This window comes from Pipistrellus hanaki (assembly GCF_964339955.1).
Source record: "Pipistrellus hanaki genome assembly, chromosome: 5".
NCBI lineage: Eukaryota > Metazoa > Chordata > Mammalia > Chiroptera > Vespertilionidae > Pipistrellus > Pipistrellus hanaki.
Genome location: NC_140507.1, coordinates 52,447,725 through 52,460,449, shown reverse-complemented (window position 1 = coordinate 52,460,449; position 12,725 = coordinate 52,447,725). Strand labels below are relative to the sequence as shown.

General features: G+C 45.2%; 1 protein-coding gene across 1 annotated transcript in view; it reads right to left on the bottom strand.

Annotated features, from left to right (window-relative positions):
- The window catches only part of TRIM2 (tripartite motif containing 2), a 121,103-nt gene extending 109,206 nt beyond the window's left edge, over positions 1–11,897 (bottom strand). Inside the window, exon 1 of the mRNA XM_084883961.1 lies at positions 11,879–11,897. The gene's annotated coding sequence lies outside the window, so the exon portion shown is untranslated. The remainder of the gene's footprint in view (positions 1–11,878) is intronic.
- Positions 11,898–12,725: the final 828 nt, after the last annotated feature.

Below are 12,725 nucleotides of genomic sequence, written 5' to 3'. Positions count from 1 at the left end.
AGGAATCTCTAAACAAACAGGCCATTGAAAATATGTACCATGACCTAAGGATGAGGCAATGGCACATCGCAATGTGGAGAGAAGTCCTGAATGAAAATTTTGTTACAAAAGGATCAAAAGCTATGCAACAAAATGAGAGAAAAACAATGTTTATGTAGAAGTCCTATTCCGTTTTTATGTTTGACTTTATCCTTGAAGTCTTTATTTGTTTTCCGTTCACTGCCATACTTAGAATTAGCGTGGATATTTATCAGCTCTTGAATTCCCTTTGCCTCTGGAATAAGTAAATAAAGACTGTGGGGCACAGAGAACTCACCACCTTTCACAGTGAGGAGAAGCAGCTGCTTGGAGAAAAGTGCAGGAGAGGAGGGGTGGAGACACACTGTGGTCAAACCTTCACAAACAACACAATTTAGGGAAAAGGAAACAGGCCTGAGGTTCTGACCTCAAATGGGCCCAGGTTTGCCAGGGTTGTAGAAAGTGGTTCTAAAACCCTCCACCCAGAATTTCTCTCCTGCAGCTTTTCTAGCTCAGAAGCAGAGATAAAGGTAAGATATGCAAGTGTTTGAGTAATACAAAGTATACCAGTAAAAGCGTACTTTCCAAGGCTCATTTGCCAATTTCCTTCTCGTTTACTTAAATTCCTGATTTATCTATTGTGATTTTAAAAAAACAGGGGGGTCTACAGCCATACCACCCTGAACGCGCCTGATCTCGCCTATAAAAAACAGAGGGAAATATAACCAGCTACACATATGTAAAAAAACATTTTAAATAGGAAAAGTTGGCAAAGGTATATGTACAAGGATGGCTTTTTTTATTTTTGCATTTTTTTATAATATTACTTTACCTACAGTAGGGGATTGGTTAAATAAAGCAAGCTACATCCATAAACAGCATACTTTGCAACTACACGCCCCAAAATGGGCTTATAGAACCAAATGTTTCCATAAGGAGAGTTATCCACGATATGTTATTGGTAGGAAGGTAAAACAAATTACAAATTACCATGCATTATGTTGTTTTAATAAACAGTGAATATTATGTTTGTTAAGAAACCATCTGGCATAATGCTAAGTTGTTAAGCAATGATTTTTGCATGGTAGGTAATAAATGATAATTGAGTTTCCATAAACAGAGTTCATTGCTTTTGAAACTAGAAAAAAAAATGCATATAGCTCTAATGTGTCTGAAAGCAAGCAGTGGAAAGCATGGGGTTAGAAGAAAATGATCTTAATAGTACACATTTTGGATAACCATGATTGATTGAGGTTAAAACTCTAGATACACTGTCTTGGAAACACCTCAAAATGTTAACTTTCTATTTTTTTTAAATGAAACCAATTGTATAGGCTTAAAAATGTAAAATCTTTCTTAAATGAGAAAGTATAGTAATAAATAGCGGTTGATCTAATTGCGTTGTTTAGAAGTCTTTGAAATACATTCTCAAAGGGTTAATGGTTTTTCAGCTCTAATCTAGCACTTATTTAAAATTTCTTAAAAGATACTCATTTGAGAAAATAAGTACCGGAGAATCCAAGATGGCTGCTCGGGTAGACACCTAGCCGCAGCCGCATGCAACAATTTCAATAAAATACAACTAAAATATAAAATGGACATTACCCAGAACTACAGGAAAGTCAACTGACTGGAAATTCTACAACGAGAAGCAAGGAGAAAACCAGAAGGAGGCGCGGAGGAGCTGTAAAAGCCCAAGGTACGGAGACACGCGGCGCGCGCGGAGAGGACGGAGCCGGAGAGGAGGGAGGCCGAGTGCCTGGCTGGCGTTCCCAAGCGGGAAGGAGATAAACACTCCGACTGTGCTGGGCCCCCAACTGCTCTGAACCCCCATTCTAGGCCAGACCCTGGGGACCCAGGCTCATCCAGAGGGAGCTGGGCTGTAAGGCAGTACTCGGGGAAGCAGCGAAAGGAGGTCCCAGAGGCGCGCAGACAGCGCGCAGAGAAGGGCCGGCCGGCTGTGCCGTAGGACTGCCCTGGCGGGAAGGAGACAGGCTCCAGACTGCTCTGAACGCCACCTCCAACTCCACTTCCAACTGAACTGAACCCCAGTTTCGGGCCCATTGCGGGAGAGCTTACACTGTTTGGTAGCAGGCGAAAATCGAGGGCACCTTTCTCTCAGAGGCGCTTGCAACAAGTACTGAAGGACCCGGAGTCTCAGGAGTCGCATAGGGCGGGGCTGACGGAAGCCAAGGCTGTAGGCTCCACCCTGAAACCCCGCCCCATCAGGAAAGCTGCCTGCGAAAATGCCTAAACCAAATAGATCACAAACGAAAGAAATGGAGGGCAAAAAGAGACTGGATATAGAGTTCAAAACCACACTTATAGGGTTTTTCAAGAGACTCCTAGAAAAGGCCGATAAAATAAATGAGACCTATGAGGATATGAAAAGGGTTCAACAAGAAATGCTAAGGGATCAACAAGAAATAAAGAATACATTGTCTGAAATAAAAAATATTCTACAGACTCCTAAAAACAGAATAGAAGATCGCAAGAATCAAGTCAAAGATTTGGAACATAAAGAGCCAGAAGACACTCCTCTGCAGAAGCTAGAAGGCAAGAGAATCCAGAAAATTGAAGATAATGTAAGAAACCTCTGGGACAACTTCAAACGATCCAACATCAGAATCATGGGGGTCCCAGAAGATGAGAGAGAGCAAGATATCGAAAACATACTGAAAGAAATAGTGACAGAAAACTTCCCCCACCTGGTGAAAGAATTGGACTTACAAGTCCAGGAAGCACACAGAACTCCAAATAAGAGGAATCCAAAGAGGACCACACCAAGACAAATCATAATTAAGATTCCAAGAGCAAAGGACAAAGAGAGAATATTAAAAGCAGCAAGAGCTAAGCAGGTGGTTACCTATAAAGGAGCACCTATACGATTGTCAGCTGATTTCTCAACAGAAACCATGCAGGCCAGACGGGAATGGCAAGAAATATTCAGGGTGATGAATAGCAAGAACCTACAGCCAAAAATACTCTACCCAGCAAAGCTATCACTCAGAATCGAAGGTCAGATAAAGAGCTTCACTAATAAAAAAAAGCTAAAGGAGTTCATCACCACCAAACCAGAATTATATGAACTGCTGAAGGGGGTTCTTTCAGAAGAGAAAGTAAATAAAGATAAAAATTATGAACAACAAATACGTAACTATCAACAAGTGAATCTAAAAACCAAGGAAATTAAAAAAAAAATCTGATGAACAATAGTAACTGTTGAATATAATAGAATCAGAGGTATGGAAGGGGAGTGAACTGATGATTCTTGGGGAAAAGGGGAGAGGGGAATGTGGGAAGAGACTGAACATAAACTGTGCACCTATGGATGAGGACAATGGGGAGTGGGGAAAGGGCAGAGGGTGGGGTGGGAAGGGGGGGGGGAAAGGAACACTTGTAATAATATGAACAATAAAAATTTATTTAAAAAAAAAAAAAAAGATACTCATTTGATATAAATTGTGTAATAGTGGAGGGACTTGTTTTGTTCAAGAAATCAATCGACAATGAAGAGCAGAGACACTGGGATTTACGACACAGTAGGGGTCAATATATCAGGCAGATCCTAAAAGAAATGTATTGTGTGACTGGCAAGCCTCAGAAAACACGGACTCCCATACCACACTTTAATGATTGAATGGATCTTGTTTGCTTTATTTCATTAACCTCTATTTGTTATCTGGGAGACAAGAGTCTTTGGCATCAGATTATCCAAAGACAAACTGTATTATATTTTCAGGGGATGTCTTATTTTTCCATGAAGAAGAATATGGTACACATTTATTGTTAAATGAAAATAAAGGAAATTTATTACCTGTATATGGTACGGTAGTACGGTAGTTGTCAACACAAACCAGAGAAACTGTGAATCCTACAGTATCAAGAATTTACTCATTTATTCAATGACAATCATGTCATCATCTTCTGGAACATCATCATAACAATCCAAATCCTGAATTTCCTGGTGAATTTCTTGTGACTCCATTTCTTTCAGAATCAGTGGAATAAATCTTTCATGTTTAGCCTAGGGGGGCCTTATTTTCGGGGGGATGCCTTATATTTCACTCAGAAGGAAACCTGTAAGTAGGTCTTATTTTTGGAGGATGTCTTATTTTTGGGGAAACACAGTAGTATATGAAAGGAAATCTCAGGAAGGATATATGAGAGGCTGGTGAGATTGTTGCCAACCTCGTGTGAGCCAATTCTTTACAATAAACAAACAATCAAACATCTCATTGGTCATGTTTCTCTGGAGAACATTGACTAATACATTTATTCACGCAAATATTTTTTTAATGCAGACTCTATGCCAAGCAATAAACTAAGTACCAGGATAAAAAGTTAAAACTACAGTCCATACCCTGAAGGATTTAGGGATTTGGCAATTATGCAGACAACAAATAGTTTCTCCTGAGAGTAAGTTGGCCCCACAGAGAGAGAATGTGCATGTGCATTTCATTAGGGAGTTGAGGCTTCATTGGGCTTATTCACGGTTAAAGCCTGACCAAGTTCACTTAAGCACATCGTTTTTCCAGTCTTGCTTTATCTGTTTTCTTCCCCTACCTCTTCCACCCCCTTCTAACCCTCCCCCCACAACCCTCCCACCCCCGTGGGTGGAAGGTTCCAGGAAAATACTACAAATTTCCACTCCCTAATAATGTCATCTGTAGAGGACACAGGGCCTTTATTGGCTTGTGGTCCCTGGAGCAGCCCTATTTACCATTTTGTGTGGAATACCGCCCACTATTCGGTCATCTAGGAAATTTGTTTGTGAGACAAATTTCCAGCCTTCCAGCGTTTGGCTTGTGAGAACCAGGTGACACAAAGAGAACGTACAAGCACATGGCCTTGTCTGTGAGGCTTCTTTGAGCATAAGCCATTCACTCATTAGGGAACTCTAATGGAGCACAAACTGGGGAACAGAATATTCCAAGGGATCCTGCTGTGCATAATGTAAAGTGCAGAATACACCGGAAAGAGCAATGGCTTTGAAGTCAGACAGGTCTGAGTCAACTCCTGTGCCATCTTCTTAGTAGCAGGCGACCTCTGGAGATGTAGTCAACCTCTCTGAGCTTTGGTTTTCTCACCTTTAAAAAATGAGGACAACAATACCCTGTCACAGGCTTCCTGTTAGGACTGAATGGCATCCTGCCGGCACAGTGAGTGAAGAGGACAGAGCCTGCCACATAGGACACATGGGCAATCCACAGAGGTGGCTTTTTAACACGGAGTGCTGGTGTATCTCTGATCCATCTCCGTGCTAGTAAAAGCAGTAAGGGTTGGTTACAGACAGGGGCTTGCAAAGTCTTCCTGTATTAAGGAAAGAGGACAGTCGTCATTTCAAAATTCCGTATTGAGCTTTTAGAACAAAGGGCCTAGTTTAGTTCAAAGTACAACAAAATCCTTGTTCCTCAGAATACTAGAGAATGGGCCATAAATAGACAGCTCAAGCATCTGGCCAGTAAAGAGTAAATTCGCATTGGCAAGAGGATCGTGCCTGGTCCCCCTCTCCCTCCTTCCAAACATAAATGTGAATGAGAGAACAAAAAACGGAAGGTCTTACTGTCCATGAAGCAGAGAGCTAACCTCCAGATCTCCCCATCTGCTCTTAAAAAAATAAAGCCGGGAAAACAACCATCTTCTAAAAATCTGAATATAAAACTGCTTTGTTTACCTTTGGGGAAGCTAATGAGCTCAGAGTTTTGCTAGTTTATCTCAGAAATGCTTGTTCCCGGAACCTTGGCGAGGGGGGAGTGTCAGATAACACTGCTTACTTAGCTCAGGGATTACGATTGACAAAGAAATTAGGAAAGAAGAGATGAGGAGGGGAAAAAACATTCCCTCAAAAGGGTCATAAAAAAAGATGTGACAAAACCAGTGTGAATATTGCAACTGACTCATATTCTAAAAATTGCACTAAACTGTTCTAGAAAGTTGTAACATAGAAATATAACAATGGAAGCATAGTACTCATTGCCAAAACAAAGCAGAGTAAAGTTGTGACTTTCACTTAAAATAGCAAAACATAAAGGGTTGCTGGGACATGCTCAAGAAGAAGAATATACTAGTGGAAATTAGGTGATCGTATACTAACTTGATTAAAAATGTTTGAGTTTTGAATTTTCACAATTTACTTTAAAATAAAATAAAATAAAATTTCTAATGGAATTGCTGTTTTTGCACTTTACTAATATTCTTATTAATCTCCTATAACAAGAATCTTTGATTATGCAGGACAGAGATGGATTGAATAGTCATGAACATACAGCTGCATTTGAGACAACAGTATTAGATTTCCCTTTACTTTTTCTCCCACCACCATGAAGAAGTTCAAAAGAATGGATTGAAGTTTTGCCTTCTCTCTCTGTCCCTGGACACGTTTATGTAGAGGTCTCTTCAGAGTAAATTTACCAGAAAGAGCCAACAGGAAGATTCTAGAATGGTGAGGCAACTGGGCATAATACCTTAAGGAGAAACACAAGTTGTTTGTGTAAACCCTGGTGGACAGTCCATTGACCAGGATTCTCCACAGGCAACCTGCCATTATGAAGCCAGAAATGGGCAGAACTTGATGTTCTGGACACTGGGGCAAGGCAATTGACATTCTTAACAATCAGCCTGGATGATGGCAGGCAGAAAGACAACCGTCAGGTAAGGCTGGTTCCAAAGGACTCTCTCTATGTACATTGGTCCCATGACTGCCTGGAGGATGGAGTAGGAGGAGTCATGCATAAAGCCATTCTAGGGCCACAGGATGCAGAGTTGTCTGAAGCGAGTCAGACCCTCAGACAGGCCTTGAAGCATCCACCTTACATCCTGGTTCTCCGAAGCTGGCCCCCAGCTGGTGGCACCATCTGATGGAATAGAGTGTGTTCATCTAGGATTTCAGTAAAAGAAGCTACCAGTGTTTTCATTAGAAGAAAAAAAGTGTATGCCAAGGTGGCCCTGCCTGGTTTGACTCAGTGGTTAGAGTGTCAGCCCGTGGACTGGAGGGTCTCAGGTTCGATTCCCCTTTAAGGACATGTACCTCATGCAGGTTTGATCCCTGGCCCTGGTCCGGGAGCGTGTGGGAGGTGACCCATCCATGTGTCTCTCTCGTGTTGAGGATTCTCTCTCTCCCCTGCCCTATTCTCCCTTCCACTCTGTCTGAAAATCAATGGAAAAAACAGCCTCAGGTGAGGATTTAAAAAGGAAAAGATTATGCCAGGGAGGATGGAGGACCTCTGCTTCAGCCTAAGGCCTTGGCAGCTTCATATTCAGGCTGAGGTGGCGTTTACCTCTCCATGAAACACATTTCCAGCCAAATACGGAAATCTCTCTTTCCTTCCCTTTTCTCCGGGCTGTCTCCACATTCTAACTTCAAAACTCCCCTTCCTGTGTCAGCGATGGGAACATGTTTGGATCACAGATGCTGCTTTTTCAGCGTTGGAGAACAGAGGGGCTGGCGAAAGGATTGAAGGCAGCATAGCCATGACATTGGGAGGGGTTTCACCACAGGGGAGTGGAGCCTGGCATGTCTTTAGTCACTGGCCCTGCTCGCTTACCCGAGCCCATGGGAAGTGAAAGCAGGCAGTGCTGGGGAATGCTGACTGCAGCGATGCACAGTGCCACCCTGCCTCACAAAGCTGCTCAGCACGCTGGGATAAGTGCTCCTCTCTGAGTGAGTCCTGCCACCGGGCACGCACGGGTCTCCATGGCAGCCTGGAAGGCTCACCGTGCCTCATCTCTGGGAAGGAGGAGGGCACCACCCCTGTCTTAGTATTACAGTGGGAATAGCAGCCAGAGAGAAGCAGGCGCTTTGCCTGCCTGTTACTCGGCCTGTCCCCAACACCCAAACAAAACAACAGCAGCCCTAACCCAGAGGAGAGGCAGGGGGAACCCAGCCATCACAATTTTAGGTCTCCTGGATTTTTTCTACCTCTAGCCAAGAAGTTCTTAACCGTGGAGAGTGGTGTTGAATGCCTCCTCTTTGCTCATGGAGCGTAGGGAAGACTAGAGGGAAAATGAAGAGAGATGGGAACTGGGAACTTTTGAAATCATGCTTTAACATTGGTACTGTTTGCCTGCATGGACAATCCATGGTCCCCCCTTCCCCAATTCAAGAGGCACCAGAAGGGAGCCCCCAGGTATTCCTTAGAGAAGGATCGAGCCTCCCAGGCCCATTCACGCTTCTCTACACACCAGCAGAGAGCGCTGTGCTCCCTGTCGGGGAGAGGGCAGGTATGGTCACCTCCCACCTCAGGGGTCCAATCTCCAGTGGCCACCCTCCCTAACTTGCAGGGGAAGGTTAGGGAACTAGAGATTTTTTCTCATTCAAATAATCCAGAGAGAGCTATCAATGAGTACACACTCAGCCAGAAAGACATGAGCTTTCAGAAAGAAGGAGGCGAAGGAACATTGAGTTAAACAGAAAGCATTAAACAACAGCAAACACGGAACTCAATGGCCCAGGAAGAACCCTGCCCCTCCCCTACAGAGACGGACAAGTCCAGTCCCGTGGGCCACCTTCCACAGAAGTGTTTTGTTTGGCAAGCACTATATATATATATATATATATATATATATATATATATATTCCATTGATTTTTTAGAGAGAGGAAGGGGAGAGGCAGAGAAAGAAATACTGATCAGTTGCATCTGGTACACACTCCGACCAGGATGGAACCTACAATCTGGGTATATGCCCTGACCAGGAATCAATCTGGTGACTTTTCAGTATATGGGACATGGGATGATGCTGCAACTAACTGAGCCACACCGGCCAGGGCCACATATACTTTTAAATGTTTTACTCGTGATTAGTTGCTAACCTTGATCGAGCAGTTCTGACAAATTTGGCTGACACCCAGGTGTGGATCACACTGCCCTCCACAGGTAACTCCCCATCAGCCCCGAGCCCTCCTTACTGCCTGCTCCCTGCTGGCCTCTGCAGCCTCAGACTTTGCCTCTCAGGTAAGACCAGTGTTTCTCTACTAGTGTTTCGCCTAAGGCAGTGGTCCACAAACTCATTAGTCAACAGAGTGGCAATCCTCGGCTCGAGAGCCTCAGTTTGCTGACCACTGACCTAGGGCGCTCGGACAAAATATCCACACCTGTGCTCAGACCAGGTGAGTCAGAATCTGGGCCTGAGGAGAGACCCAGGACTCAGGAGAGTTTTATAGTTCTCAGGTGATTCTAATGTTAGGTTTAAGAATGGCTAAGGCTAGACCAGTGTTTCCCAACCTTCTCTCATGATGAGAATCACCTGGTGGAGTTGTTAAAACACAGATTCCTGAATCCCAACTAAGAAGTGCTAAACTAGAATTTTTGGGAACATATAGGTAAAATTGCATACCTAACTTAGTGCTCTGTATATAAAATCTGTCTTAGAGCACTAGTTAAGTATACAATTTTACCTATATGTTCCCAAAAATTCTAGTTTAGCACTTCTTAGTTGGGATTCAGGAATCTGTGTTTTAACAACTCCACCAGGTGATTCTCATCATGAGAGAAGGTTGGGAAACACTGGAGACCACGAAGGACAGACGATAAATTATTGTCTTTACAAAGCTTTCACCATCTTTGAAGTTTTTTATTATATCCTATCAAAATTCTGGTTTTCTCCTATTATATTCTTCTCAGCACATCACAGTCTCAGGGGGTCTTTTTTTTTTTTTTTTTTAGCTTCTCTTCTTTCTGTTTCATTAAGTTATTTTGGGCCCTCCATTCTGACCCCCTCCTTCAGTTTCTCCACTTTCTTTTTAAAGTACAATGGACAAAATTAGAAACAATATCCACCCATTAGTTTATTAGAGTAGAATTCAGTAGAGGTATTTATTTCTGGTTCTATCATGATATACTTAATATCTCAGAATCACATTAATTTCTTTTCACAATGCTTTCTTTCTTTTTCTTTCTTTCTCCCCCCCCCCCCCAATCATTATCTAGTATTAATTAACAAGGAACTCATTTGCAAAAACCTGAAAAGCCACACTCCAGGATGGAAAACCAAGATTTGGGACAAAATTAAAGCACAACTATCAAGCCATATTTTCTAGTTAGAGGTACATCAACCTTTCTCCAGGGCCATAACGGGTATGTAAAATCAATAATAGTCATAATAGTTTTAGTTCTTTTAAAAAAATATTTTAATTTTCAGAGAGGAAGGGAGAGTGAGAAAAAGAATCATTGATCTGGTATCTCCTGCATGTCCCCCCACTGGGGATCGAGCCCACAACCCCAGCATGTGCCCTGACTGGGAATTCAACTATTATATCCTGGTTCATAGGTCAATGCTCAACCACTGAGCCATGCCAGCTGGGCAAGTTCTTTAACTTATAAATCAGTTTACAATCACTAGGTTAGCCAGTTTCGGGGCAATTTCTAAGCTAATTTGATAACTTTTTCTGAGGATTGTTATTTAAAGTTTTCCCATTTTGCAGTTTTTTCTCTTTCCTACTTGGCACTCATCAAGCCAATTCTCAAGTGTTAGGTAATAACAGAAATGCTGTTTAATGGAAGATGGAATTGGAAGACTAGCCCAAATCTTAGCCCATCTCTGTAAGAGACCGCTTCACTATACCCACTTTACAGATTACAAAACTGGGGTCTGGAAAGCTTAAACAGCTGCCCATGGTAATAGTAGATGGCCCACACACCCCATTTCACACCCCATTTCAGAGTCCCGGCTCTGTCGGGCCCCTTCGTGAAGGTGAAGCCTCAGCGAAGGCGGGAGTCAGGCTTTAGATCTGGCAAGAGCACACACTGCCTCTGGATATCACACAGTTGGGCTTGGCCCAGATGGACATGAAAATGCACGCGAAATACTGAACATGGCATTCTGGAGCCAACTGACGCTGTTAAACGCTCCTTGGAACCCTTAGAAAAAAGCCAAGCCTTTTTTCACAAATACATAAACCCTGGAAAGACCCTTACATTATGCGAGAAATTGAAAATCTTGTCCAGAAATAAAATATAAAAACAAAATTAAACTTCAAGATCCCCTCTAGCAATCCATAGTGGGGGGGGGGGGGGGGACCACCCTCATGCTTTGGGGAGAAAGGAGAGAATTGAGGTCCTTTTATGTCAGGTCTCCATAAAAATGTGTGCCCTGTTAGGACACAGTACTAGATGTGAGGAGGGGAAAGGAAGGCGTGAGCTCCAGACTCTAAATCCCAAAGGAGCACGGAGGCGCGTGGCGCTCTCGCAGCCACGCCCAGGTCCCCCGCAGGTCTGGATGCCGCGCACAAAGGTCCCCCTGGGTGGGGGCGGGCAAACAAGGCCTCATCTCATTGTCCCAACCCAGCCACAAAATGCAGCCTCTCCCCTTTCTCAACAAGGACCCGAGGGCCTGGGGCCAGGCAGAGCTACACGGGCTGCCGAGGCCCAAGGTTCTTTGTGCATCCGTCCCTGGAGCACGGGACCCGTGCCCAAGCCATGCGCTAGAGCCGGGCGCTCACATCCCCTCCTGCAGAGGTGTCCCCTCAGGGTCGCACCAGCGGGTACGACCTCTAGACCAGGCGATGCCCGCAGCCAGATCCCCCTCTCTGCGCCCAGGCCTCTCCTGGCGCCGCCTTTGCATCCCCGGCAGCGCGGAGCCGGCTACTCACGTTTCCAATTGTGCCCGGAGGAGCGCGCACTCCCGCGCCAGGTGAGCAGCAAGAGAGAGCTCCGATGGGGCGATGGGGAGGGCAGGGAGGAGCAGGCCGTCCGCGCACTCCTTCCCTGCGAGCTCACTCCAAACGCTCTCCGGGCGCCAGCGCCGCTGCCAGGTTTAATAACGGTGCCAGACAGCCCGCCCCTCCTCCCCACAGAGACACAGGGATGACACAACCGGGGGCACTACGATTCCCCCCACGTTCAACTGCAGTCACCCTACCTCTGGCCCCAGCGATGCCGCAGCTGCAGAGACTGTGCCGGCACCCACCCAGCAAGGTTCACACGCCAGCCTGGACCCGGGAATTCTCCAGGAGCCTCTGATGCTTCCTCTGCGCGACCAGCACAACCTGAGACTCTTCCCGGCGGTGGTTATGTGACAGGAGGCGAGTGCGCTTCCAGTTAACCTCCCTAACCTGGAAAGCGGATTTACCGGTCTTAAAGGAAAGCCGCTGACCTCAGTCCCACCTCTGCTGGACCGTGGGCATGGGTGGGGTGCCCTGGCACTCTGCAGAGCGCGGAAGCTCAGGGAACTGCTTCCCTCGCGTTTCAGCGGCGCCCACCCCCGCCCCCGCCTCTCCGGAGGACTCCGGCGGACAGAACCTTACTGTCTGGGGGGGCTCCTTGGCAGATTTCCCGCGACCTGGACCTTCTCCAAAGTGCGGACAGCTCCTAGAGAGTGGCTAGATTTGATCAAGCCGGAAGGAATTAGTGGTTCTGGTTTGCAAGTGAAAGTGCTTTATTAAAAAAAAAAAATACAGTGCCTGCCAGGGAAGCAGAGTGCACAGCAGCCTGCCGGCCACGCCCGCGGCCTCTGGGGCCCTGCCTGTGGCGGGCTGGTCCCTGCGCCAGGGAGCCGGAGCTGAGCACCTGCCTCTGCAGGGAGTGGTTTCCGTGGAAACTCCAGAGAGCCGGTTTTCCCTTCCCAAACGCTGTAACCCTGACAACTGCGGCCTAGCATTCGCCGGTCCAGGGAAGGATGTCCATGGAAGCCTGTTTTATTTATTTTTTTAAAAAATATATTTTATTGATTTTATACAGAGAGGAAGGGAGAAAGATAGTTAGAAACA